The sequence below is a fragment of the Micromesistius poutassou genome (genome assembly GCF_964030765.1).
Source record: "Micromesistius poutassou genome assembly, chromosome: 9".
In the NCBI taxonomy this organism is placed as follows: domain Eukaryota; kingdom Metazoa; phylum Chordata; class Actinopteri; order Gadiformes; family Gadidae; genus Micromesistius; species Micromesistius poutassou.
The window spans coordinates 586768-599267 of record NC_140279.1 but is presented as its reverse complement, the minus strand read 5'-3'; positions in this window follow the sequence as shown (position 1 = coordinate 599267).

Here is a 12500-nt window from a genome sequence, read left to right as displayed (position 1 = left end):
TTGCCCGGGGGACCGCCATCAGATTATTTACCTATATGTCCTATCGACAGCTAATCCCCCCACCGCTGGTGGCCCCAGTGCAAATGGACAGATTGGCGCATTAGAGCATGGTGTGATGTGTTAATTTGAAAAATAGTTATGTTGACATCGCCTTAGCATCCCTTTTCGTGTTCTTACTGTGATAAGATCACTTTAATTCAGCGCCATGGTTCTGACTCTACACAAGGGGTCGAACGGTGTCTCACGTTCTGTGGTAGACGTCGCCGTGACGTCTACATTATAGTGGTTGTTGTTCAAATATTGTGTATTTCATTGATTTGAGATATTGTTATAGCACGGCTGTTTTAGAAGGCTGTTGGACCTCATACAACATGGAGTAGGATCATTAAAATGCTTAAATTGTATAGGTTAGATAATAATTAGTTAGTGGATTAGTTAATAATTATGATATAAATATATTATTATACAAATATGTTCTTATTATTTTAATGTGAACCACATCATAGATATAATTTGGACGTTGCAAACAAGAACATGAATCACTTTCTATTGGTATTTTTATTCAACCGTGTATTGCATCGCCACACACTTGAAATGTAAAGCTTATCTTTCTATCTGGAAAGCTTTATCAACACAGCCGGTAAGTATTAAAGACATATTTTGGATGATGATCCAGCATTTCCGGTGTCTTCCAACTATTTTCTCTCTCTCCCTCACTCTATCACCTCCTCATCTCCCCTCCCCCCACACTGCCTATGTTATGATCCTCTACTCTGTGATCCTATAGTCTTTGGTTTCCCTCCCCATACACTCACTTCTGGAGCAAGAACAGTTACCAAGGCTGCGTTGGTTTGTAGTTTCACAGACATAAACATATTTTGAACGCTACAACTGTTGAAAACAGCGTGCATTTTCTAACGATAAAGTGAGATTTTCTTCCGTTTTTGCGTGATTTGTTACTGCCCAATTGACATGTGATGGCCTTTACTTCTAATTTGCAAAACTCTTTTAGATGCGACCTTAGTTCTTCAATGTTGAAATTGGGACTGCAAAAAAAAGAGCAATAAAACAAGATTAAACGTAGTATTGTGTACTGTCTATTTACAATGAGTCAATTGTTTCAGACTTGTCCATTACTTACAGCAGTCATATGCTCTAATTATCCGTAATACAACCAAATAGAGGGTTTTACAGGGTCATGTAAGTAGGGCTAGAAGCATTTCCAAGGAAAGACAATCCAACTCCAATGTCGAATGCGGTTATATTTCAGAAATACAAATCGCCATCCCATTTAGAGTTTCATTTGAATGCGGTTTCTTTGCCAATAACTCACATTTTAAGCGATCCTACGTACGTTTAAAAAAACGTTACAGGAAGTCACACAAACCAAATAATTAAAATGATGTCAGCGGGCACATTGAAGCCCCTCGCAGCCCCCCTCCCAAGCACACAGGGAAAGTGAGCGTCAAGCTAGGGGCGGGTCAAAGATGCCTTTGCGGCTATTTGCTGGCTGAGTTGTCAGTTAGGTGTTCTCGTTTTTTCATTGGCTTAAATCCTTTGCATATATCGTTCCATCTCACCAGGCTACGGCTAACTTTCTTGCTATAACCTTCCGCTGGTTGACTTAGTGCCCAAGCTCGTTTCTATTTTGAGGTGTGCCGTGCGAGTTAAGAATTCCAATCTTAAACGTAGGAATATTATATCTATTTTTCTCCTGGAAATACCCGAATACACATTTTTCCGTACGTTATAGCTTGTCTAGTGAACGGCATTTGAAATTGGACACCGCTGGCTTCGAGGCCCTCGCTCCGGTGCGGAGGGATACGTGGTTGCGTCTGACAATGTGGACGGAGGTGGTGAAGATGTCTGCGAGAAGAATGAAATCATCTCAATTGTAACAACAAAAAGGAAGACGCTTAGAGATTAGTAAATATAATAGATTTGTTTGCACACAGACTTGTTCCGTTGTGTCCAACACGTGGCGGCGGGACGAGAAGCGGGCGGACGGGGGCATCACGAAGACACTACTGTGATCCGAGGTGTTTCATGCACTGAGGTCGAAATTCTCTTGAAGTTTTATGTTTTTTCCCCCTGCGAGTCTGCTTTTCTTTTTCTGTTGGATATCACACATCTAAAGAGAAAAAGGTAAAAGAAATCATTTTGCAACCTGTTTACGTGTGAAGTTAGCCATTGATTTTTTTTGTGAAGTGTTTCGTTGCCATTTATTTTGACGACCTGCGAGGAAAAACTTTTGGGAATGTGTGTTTTAAAGCGGGGGATGTGAGTTAGTGTCTGGTTCGAGGAGCCCCAGTGTGCGCTGGTCTCCATCGATCACGGACCCGGGGCAAAGCACTCCTTTGTCCTGCTAAAGACTCCTCTAACCCCGGTCCACAGCGAGCCCCGCTCCGCTGCTGCCCGTGCGTCTCCCGCACTAGCCTAGCCTGCTACACAATGTACAGAAACAAGCCCAACGTTGTTAGATTAAAGAGTAGTCTGTCATTTTTTTTCCATTAAAAAAAACTTTAAAATATGTACTTGTGTTAAGATGGGACTGCAAACAAACGGGTTCTTTAACGCGGAACATGGCCTTTTAAAACAGTCCTCTATGGAAGTGTCTGGTCACTGGCTAGACTTTTATTTTATTGCACATTTGGCAGGAAATTCCTCATCCCCCCACCCCCACCATCTCCACTGAACTCTCTTTAATGCACAACTTAGACCCCGAGCAGAGACAGCCCCACGACATGCAGCATCGTTTAAAAACCTGCACTTATACCATGCCACACCTCTGGGTTTTACACATTTGTTTAAAGTGATGTGGGCATCGTTTGATAGTGTCACCGTGACACATACACACAGTAATCGTCACTATCTGGACGTCAAGCTGGAATAATCCACTTCTCACGTCCCAATATTTACGCTTTAATGGACTGCTAAACATGTGGTCAGTGATGGACGGACACGTTTAGAAACGGGGCTTCGGTGGTTTTACATCAATGTCTTTGTGCTAGGTCGATTTTTTTTCTTTTAGCAACTGTTGATTAGCCCATGTACTGCTGAGGCGGGCATGGACAGCCTGCTGCCATTGTTACAACTGTAATAACACCTCAGAGACACTTATTAACACACTGTCCATTCATTGTCCCCGCTTATTTGTATTTTATTTTATTTATCTTATTTTACTGGGCAGAGAACTATCAGACAAAACCATGCTCCATTCCCTTTTCAATATAAAAACTTCATTTGGCAGCAAATTTACCTATTAGGCCAGTGATAAGATTTGCCCCAAATTCCCAAGATGAGATAATAAAGTCACTTCTGTGTGTCTTATTGGAGGCACAGCCTTCTTTGTGGAAGGTGCATTGCCCTTTATGTTTTAATTGAGTGACAAGGGCTACCTTCTTCCATGTCCCTCTAAACGTCCACACATGACGTTTGTCCATTCACACAAATTAGAAACATGATATTTCAACTAATAGATCCGTCCCGATTTTTTTGAGATTGAGGCTTTGGCCTAAATTTGTTTTCCTCTATCGTCTACGTTACCCTTACGTGTGGAAATGCAAGTGTACTATTTATACACTTAGGGCTATACGTTTTGTTTGCCCACTTCATGCCCTGTCTCAAGGTTAGATAAATTCACAGAGCTCCATGCCAAAGCTAGACTGACTGCACGAAGGGCCATGTTTTTTCATGTGCTTCGTTTTTGGAGAATTATATTTAATAAAAAAAAAAAGGGTCACAAACACACCATTACCGCTAAACTCCAAAATTGAGAGGGTTTTATTTATTTACGTAAACATTTTTTTTTTTTTTTTTTTTTTTTTTTTACCAACGAGCATTTGTGGTAACGCTAGCACACAGAGAGAGACTGTAAAAGCACACCACCTGTTGGCGTCCGAGTGCCTTTATTCCTCCGTTCACTTCCATGCAGTGTGAGGCAGGCAGAGCCACACTGCTCAGCATCACAGAGCGGCCCCAGGCTCTCGTTTGGAATGCAAAACACAGGGTAAATCCAGTGTTCACGCTTCCTGTGTCATTTGACAAGATTCCGTCAGAGTTGACATATGGTAATTTAGGAATAAAGTGTTTGCATACAGCCATCATTTCTGCCTCTCACCACCCCATTTCCTTGGGCTAACAATAGTTCCAATTATGTATGTAATTGTGAATGTATTGCCTTCTTTTTGTTTTGTCTAGTAGATTATGACTGACGTTAAGTTGTGTTATTTGCCTGAAACGCAAACATTAAGACACCTTTTAAGTGATTGCCTTGCGTTTTGACTACAGGCTGTGTATTAATCTCTTCTTGTCAGTTTGTTTTCCACACAACCTTTTTGAAAGGCTATGTTTTAGTGGGATCAGCATGTTGGGTAGACATGCAAAAATAAATGTTAATGCTCAAATGTCTATTTTTCAGTTCTGTTGTTCAAGCAATACTGATTCAGGCCTTGTATTAGACGAACTTTGTAATGCAGTGATTCATAATTATTTTATAGTGCATGGTCTCAAAAATGAATGTTATTTGTCTAGGCATGGCGTTGATAATGCTGGTTTAAAATGTTATGGTTTAAAGAGCATTTGTAAATTATGGAAACAAATCTTGGATCTAGTAGCTTTTAACCACGGCCATAATTCTGTAATGGCATAAACTAATGGCATACAAAAACAGATCTTCTACATGGCCAATCTCAGTCAAAACGTTTTTTTTAGTTCTAGGACATGCTCATGATGCTTGATATCTGCAGTATTGTGCTACTCATTTTTTTTTTCCTTTTAAGACACATTAACGTGTTTTTATTTTATTTATTTATTTTTGTCGCTAGTTCCATTAAAAAAACGGTATCTGCAAATCTCTCTCGTAGGGTTTATTAGAGACTAAAGGGCATGAACGAGAAGCAGCAGCACAGAATGGCTGCAGTTGGGACAGACAAGGAACTCAACGACCTCCTGGATTTCAGTGCGGTAAGAGAGCGGGCTGAACGTGGCCTGGGTGCTCTGGGTGGCATTGGGGGGGGGGTGAGGATCACCGGCTTCAGGGTAGAGGTAGAGGAGGGCACAGCCACTGGTCTAGTCATTGTTGGGAGGTGGGCTGGCGGTCAAAGAACCTAAAATAACGGGACACATTTTCAGCCAGTTTAATTGATCAATTTTAACAACAGATAATTACACAAGCTTGGCAATGAGTAAAGCCATCCATTTTGTTGTATAATGATATGAAGCATGGATAATGGTTTAATCTTGCTGGCTGATCACAGTACATTTATGGACAGAAAAATCTGTATTTTAGGTGTATTGGTTAAATTGATGATACAGAGCTCAAACAAAATCCCTTTCATTTGGCAATAAAGTGCCCACTCAAGCTGGGTGATATGAACAAAATGATATTCCATTATCATTTTGTGCCTATCGATCACGATGAGATGGAATTCATGTTTCAGTATATTCAGCAGTATACAATCGCTAAAACTATTTGAGAATGAATCATTGGATTTGGATATCATCACCCATTAGGTAGACTTTATTTTTTATTAAAGGTTTCATCTCATTAAGAATCCTGGGTCAGCCTTTAAGGAACAAACAATCTATACAGCTCAGTATGAGAAGGATCAAACTCCCAATACTTGACTATCTCCCTAATCCACATCATCAATATTTCATTAATATAGACCAACTCTTGATCTCCCACTGATCATCGGATAGTGCATGAGATTATGGAGAAATGCATGCGTGTTTGCAAAGATTGTAGAGAAATGGAACTTGATTATTGACTCAATGCAAATATAGGCCTTCTAATCTCAGTCCATATTTAGTACGGTTAGCCCGTCGATAAGAATATAAACAAACAGAAGAGCATGTGGAAAACACAGGACGGTAGAACTCGTTTTCTCTGTTGCTTTTGTTCATTCCTTTTTTTTGTTGTTGTTGGTTTGTTTGTTTATTTGGTCCTTTTTCGGAGGGTGGATCGGTACGATTGAGGCGGAACAACTCGTAAAAAAAAAATACTGAAAAGCGTGTAAATGTGATCTACCCATAGGAGATAAATTTATTTTGTTTGTTGTTTTTCTTTCTATGTTTTTCTTTTGCTTACTCTCCCCTGCTAAACCCATTTTGATGGTGGATGATTATCTCTGAGATGCCCTTCGTTGTACTCTCCAGATATCCTCTCCAGAGCAGTCCTGGGTTGCATTCACTGTCTGTCTTTTTATTTACCTCTGTTTTCATTTGTTTCTAAAGCCTTTGTTGAGCTCATTGACATCCACGTCTCCCAGGCCCAAAGGAGCCTAGTCAGGGTTTTCTCTCTAATGGTGTGTTTTGAATAAATTGAATGGCTTGGCAAGACAAAATAGTCCTTTATGGATAATTATTGCATACGTGGAACCGATCTCTAATTCTAAGCCATGAATCCCAATGAAGGAATTGTTTGTCAGCAGAGTCGGAGGCCTCCGAGACTTTAGTGTTGTTGGTACAAAAGTAGTAAATGCAATACTTTGCTCATCTAAGCCTGATGGCCTGATGGTGTGTGTGTGTGGATGGGGACACTCCGACACTCGTCAACATTTTAATCTAGTGTTCAGGCTATGGCTGTTGTCACCATAGTGCTTTTTATACTGGTGAAGGAAACCTGCTAGTCGTTTTGGCCACACTTAAACTTAGCGCTACAATACTCCATCCAAAACCAGGGCCCGTGGAAAAACAGTTTGCAGGAGGTGCTTGTTTTTAGTTCCTTTGGAGCAGGGAAGTGTGTGTGTGTGTGTGTGTGTGTGTGTGTGTGTGTGTGTGTGTGTGTGTGTGTGTGTGTGTGTGTGTGTGTGTGTGTGTGTGTGTGTGTGTGTGTGTGTGTGTGTGTGTGGGTCCTTAGATTGATCAGCTGCCAATTTGTATCAGCAGCTGTGAAGTTTAAACGTGACATTGATAAATGAGTGAGAAAGGTAGCACTGCTCCAACAAATGGCCTTTTCTTTGAGTTTTGAAATGGTAGCTAGTCTGAGAGGCCTATCATTATTAGTACCATTATTATTACTATCATCATTTTTATTACTTGGCACATAAATGGGCAAAACCAACATGAGTGGGATACTTCCAAATTTATTTGTTGAAGGGTTTAAAAAAAAATGATAACAATAAGCTTAAATTAGTCTTAGGTTTAGCAAGACAGACTTTACAATTTTTTTAATAATCTCACACTGGTGTCTGTAATATTGTTCCTGTTTTGGTGTATTGGTTTGTGGTATACATAATAAGACTTAAACCTTGCAGTTTGTGCCAAAATTTAGTTAACCATGCAAGAATTTAGAAGTAGATTATGAATGATATATGGCTTAAATAATATGCTGTTTAAAAAAAGGCATTATGTGAGGAATTGTAACCTGATGTTTATTGATCAATGTAATGATATGTACTTTTGAAGAATATTCAATATGAAATAGTAATTGGCTGTTGTGTTATTTCAAATCTCACATTTACCTTGATTACTGTAATGTTTTATCATAAGATAAGAGCAAGCGATCACTGGTTATTTCCATGTGACTTGTTAACGTCACATAGAAATAACCACAAAAGAATGTGATCTCGCATACTAGTAAAAATAGGATGTGTGAAGCGGGTCTTGCTGTGCTTTGTTACTCAGCGTTGCTCTCTCTCTCTCTCTCTCGTAGATGTTCGCTCCTCCTGTGGCCAATGGCAAGAACCGCCCCATCACGCTCGCCAGCAGTCAGTTTGGCGGATCAGGTGAGCTTATGAACCTAGTCTCATACGAATCATGCTCTTCTCTTTCACCTTTCCTTTTTTGCAAACTTAATTTGAGCAGTTCCACGTGCACTACATTGTACTGAACATCCTTACTGTACCGCAACAGCGATTTATCGTTGTTTCTATTTCTTTGGACAAATGTACTTATTGTAAGCCGTTTTGGATATAAAAAAACGTCTGCTAAATGCCCTAAATGTAAATGTACATACGTTCTAATATGTGCACGCTGATATACGTCACAATCAAGATACATTCATTATAGTGTGGATGCACAGTTCTTGTCATCCTTAAAATGATAACGTCTGCTTTATGATGGATAAGAGTTGTCAAATGTAATTTATGATGATATATATATATTATATATGTATTATATATATATATATATATGTATTTATATTTATATTTTGGGAGTGTGTAAGCCTTTATTTTACCTTGGAGATATACTTTGTGGTTGGGATATTGTTGGGCGGTTTAATTGGACATTTCACTTCTCTCTGCTTGCATGCAACAGCCTGCTCTATGCGTTTATATAGAGCGAGTTAATTTTTATTATTTGGTAATGGCAAACCGGGTGAAGCTTGGGGATACAATGTCTTCCAACTCTGTTCGAAGTAAGGAATTGTTTATTAATATAAACTAGGACGCTAAAATAATGGGGGGGGGGTGGGGGGGCTGTTGGAGGTTTTTTTCGCATGTAAATCATTCAGGTGTTGTGGGGGTTTACACATTTTTCAATTAAAACTCACTTTTGTCCCAATAGATTTTTTTTTCTTTTTTTTTCTTTTTCTTTTTCTTTTTTTTCCACTGAGCCATTTCAAAGTGTAAAAATGGCTGCCAGTTTCCTCCTTCACAACACCAGAAACCTGTGAGTGAGCCCTCTCTCTCTCTCTGCTGAATGTATTAGTAAGTCGGGGTTGCGCCGTTCCCCTGTCACCCTGCCAACCTGCCCGCGTGAAAGAGAGTCACACTCCCCAGAGTGCGAACTCAGCCACTGAGGAACAAAGCAAAAAAAGAGGAGGGAGGGGGGGGGGGGGGGGGGGGGGGGGGGGCGGGGGTGGCTTGTGGACTTGAAACGACCCCCCCCCCCAGCCACCACCCCCACCCCCCCACGCTCCCGCCCCCTCCACCACCACCTCCTCCTCCTCCTCCTCGGCCTGAAGTGTAAAACACCCCCCCCCCCCCATAGCACGGCACTGGGCTCTCCCCCCACTGATGTGCAGAAATGGCTCTAGTCTGAGACAATGCCCCCCCCCCCCCCGCCCCCGACTCACAGCCTCTTAAAGCGGCCCAGCGTGCAGCGGGTGGCCGGAGAGAGAGGCACAGGGCCGCTGAATGGGAGGGATAAGCCCTGGAAGGCCGGACTTGGTTTGTTTCTATTAGAGCGGGCAATTACTTAGCAGCAAGGAGTTAATTCCTGTGCCCCCCCCCCCACCCCCCCACCCCCCCACCCACCCCCCCAACCCCTTCCCCAAAAGTCCTAAGTGTGCCCCTTGGTCATTGACACCCATTTGAATGCGATACTTGAGGCTGTCACATTTAACTACAGGGAACTCCAGGTATCCCTTAATAGCACTTGAGAGTAAAAGTGCAAACATCTCGGAGCGTCGTGACACCGTACACCCCCCTGCTGCGTAGGCTGCGCTGCGCCGGAGAGCGGGGTGGAAGCCCCCGGCCACCCGGTGTGTTGTTGAGCTGTGAGCTGTTTGGGTTACCAGGAAGTGTGTCCGGTATTCCGGAGTGACCGCATCTTTCAGGGCCTTACGGTGTGGAGTTATGTTTTGTGTGTGTGTGTGTGTGTGTGTGTGTGTGTGTGTGTGTGTGTGTGTGTGTGTGTGTGTGTGTGTGTGTGTGTGTGTGTGTGTGTGTGTGTGTGTGTGTGTGTGTGTGTGTGTGTGTGTGTAACGTAAACACACACACACATACACACACGCTCCTCCCAGCTGTAGCTGTAGGAACCCCTACAAACACACACACACACACTCGACACGAGCGAATGTAAAGGCTAGCGCGCAGGCCACCCTCCCCCCCCCCCCTTTTGGGTGACGTCACGGCGGCGGCTTGTTTACCGCGGCATCCGGCAGCGCGGGAACGGGGCGGCGGGCGGCCCAGCGGCCCACCGGACCCCCGCCATTCATCAACACAAAAGTGCTCCGAGGGGGGCTAATTGCATTAGTCGTGCTTCTCCCCCCAGCCAGAGCGTTGGTAGGGGGGGGGAGACGGGGGAGACGGGAGCGGGGTGCTGTTGTGGGTGAGGCGGTGGGGGGGGGGGGGGAGAGGGGAGGAAGGGGTGGCCGTGCGATCCATGGCAAAGGTAGTTTGTGTGAGAGAGAGAGAGAGAGAGAGAGGGAGAGAGAGAAAGAAAGAGGGAGAGAGAGAGAGAGAGAGAGGGGGGGGGAGAGATGGAAGCTGAAAGAACCAGAACCCACAGGCCCTGGAGCAGGCGTTCCCTCTGTCACCTCTGCAGCTGCTGACCAGACCCCCCCCCCCCCCCACCCCCCACCCACCCACTACCACCAAATACACACAAACACACACACACACACACACACACATGTGTTTTCCACCAGACTTTAGGAAACTGGTTGGGGGAGGGGGGGGGACACGGACTTCACTGGTGGCAACACTTCAATCTTCAATGGTGCACTTTGAAAGCATTAGCATTGAAGAAGAAGAAGCCCGGGTTTGCAGGCGAGAGCCCGGGCCAGGGATATATATATATTTTTTTTTTTTGGAAAAAGTGTAAACACAATTTTGCCTTTGTTTAAAAAAAAAAAAAAAATTATAATAAAAAGAGTGGACTAAACATGGGCTGTCTTTAGAAATGTACGACAACGTGCCTTCATCCGCACAACCCCGATAAACAACATTGTGAGTTTACACATGTGGCCTCTCTCACCCTCCTGTTCCTCTTTTGAACTCTCACACATTCTTTCTCTCTCCTTTGCCCTCTCCACTTACACACACACACACACACACACACACACACATACGCACACACACATGCACAATAACACACACACACACACACACACACATGCACAATAGCACAAACACGCACACACTAGCACACACACACAGAGTATTGTTCCCCAGGAATTACACTGTGCATTAGTGTATAGCAGCTGTAACAGCCTAAGCCCTGAGATTGAAGACACAAGAAGGATTTTTGGCTTTGCTCTTAAAGTAAATTAGATGTTTCCAGTGCTTGTAACTTGTGGAGGCTTTTGTGGCTTAGAATAAGAATATTCTTCTGGGCTTACACTCAATAGTATTTGCCTCGCTTTTGTAGAGTCACTGCGGGCTTACTCACAGTCACACCTCCTCGCCGGGATCCTCGGTCTTTATGGATGCACACGGACAGAAATACATGCATGCATACATTCATGCATCCAGAGATCCTCTTATAGGCATTATAGGCCGTTCACGTCGATAATGTCTCCCGGTAATGGCTGCCGCGTGTCAGAGGTGAGGTTTAATTGAGAATGTAGAAAAATGCAATAGACTCCAAATGGAGAAAAGCCATTTGGCCACACCTGCGTCGGTGTGTGTACGGCGGTGTTTTTGTGTAACGACGCTTTATTTTTAGTAATAAACAGAATTAATTGCCGTGTTCCTTTCCGTTGACACCGGTGCTAAGTCACATGACGACGGGCCAGAACCGGACCAGCAGAGAGATCTAATAAACGAGGAGATGCTCTGAGGTTGTCCGCCCGCCGCCGTCCTCTCTCCCGCCGACGCAGGGTGCTGGCCCGCCATTGGCTGGCTCGGCTTCAGTGTCTGCGCCACACTTCTCCACCTTGTTTTAATTGCCTCTGAGTTAATTACTCCACTAAGTGTGAAACTATGTTGTCAGACTTCTCCTGCACTACTGCTCCCTCTCTGGCGCGTTCTGGTTCTATCCCGCTCGCGTCTCTCCTTCTCCTTTGTTTCTGCTCCGCTGCTGGCCCGGCGGGCGGGGGGGTTGGGGGGGGGGGGGGGTTCTGGAGGAGGTGGTGGGTTGTTGTGTGTGGAAAACACCATCGAGAGACATGAGCAGAGCTTATAGACGCAATAACGTGTAACTGGAGATGTACGAAACCGTCGCATCGAATACAAAAACATCCCCCCCCCGGCGACGGATCGGATGTCTCTCGTTCCCAAACTGATTTGTGTACGTCCAGAGTGTTTTCACTCACACTGGCATGCGCTGTAGGTTAACGGGTTACTACTGGTCCTACTGGTTACAGAGGAAAAAGTGCCGTTGATATCAGAGGGGCTCATCCACAGACGTTGAGGTGGCTTTGTGTGGGTTGGGATCTCCTTGAGGAAGACCACCCTTCTGTCCTCACGCCCACGGACGGATCACATCTCGGTCCACACGGCGGTGTCTGTGCGCCCCGCGTCCATCACCTTTATTTAGAGGTGTGTCCGTCACGCGCGTCCCGTCGTGTTTGAGGCGATGCTTTATTAACGCCACGGCCGCACTCTGACAGTGAGTGAGCGAGGCTGATCTTTTGAGGTCCCCCTCCCTCGCTCCGTCCCGCTCCTCCCCCTCCTCCCCCTCCTCCCCCCCCCGATTCTCCACGCCATTGGCATCAGCTCCATAGATCACGGCTGTCGCAGCATGTGTAGGTGCTTGCACCGCTCTGTTAGTCTCATCACTCATTCGCACTCGTCAGCCAGGCTGCTGATCTCGCCCAGACCTCTCTTGCACTCCCTCCCTCCCCCCCTCTCTCTCTCTCTCCTCCCCCTCTCTCCCTCCCCCTTCTC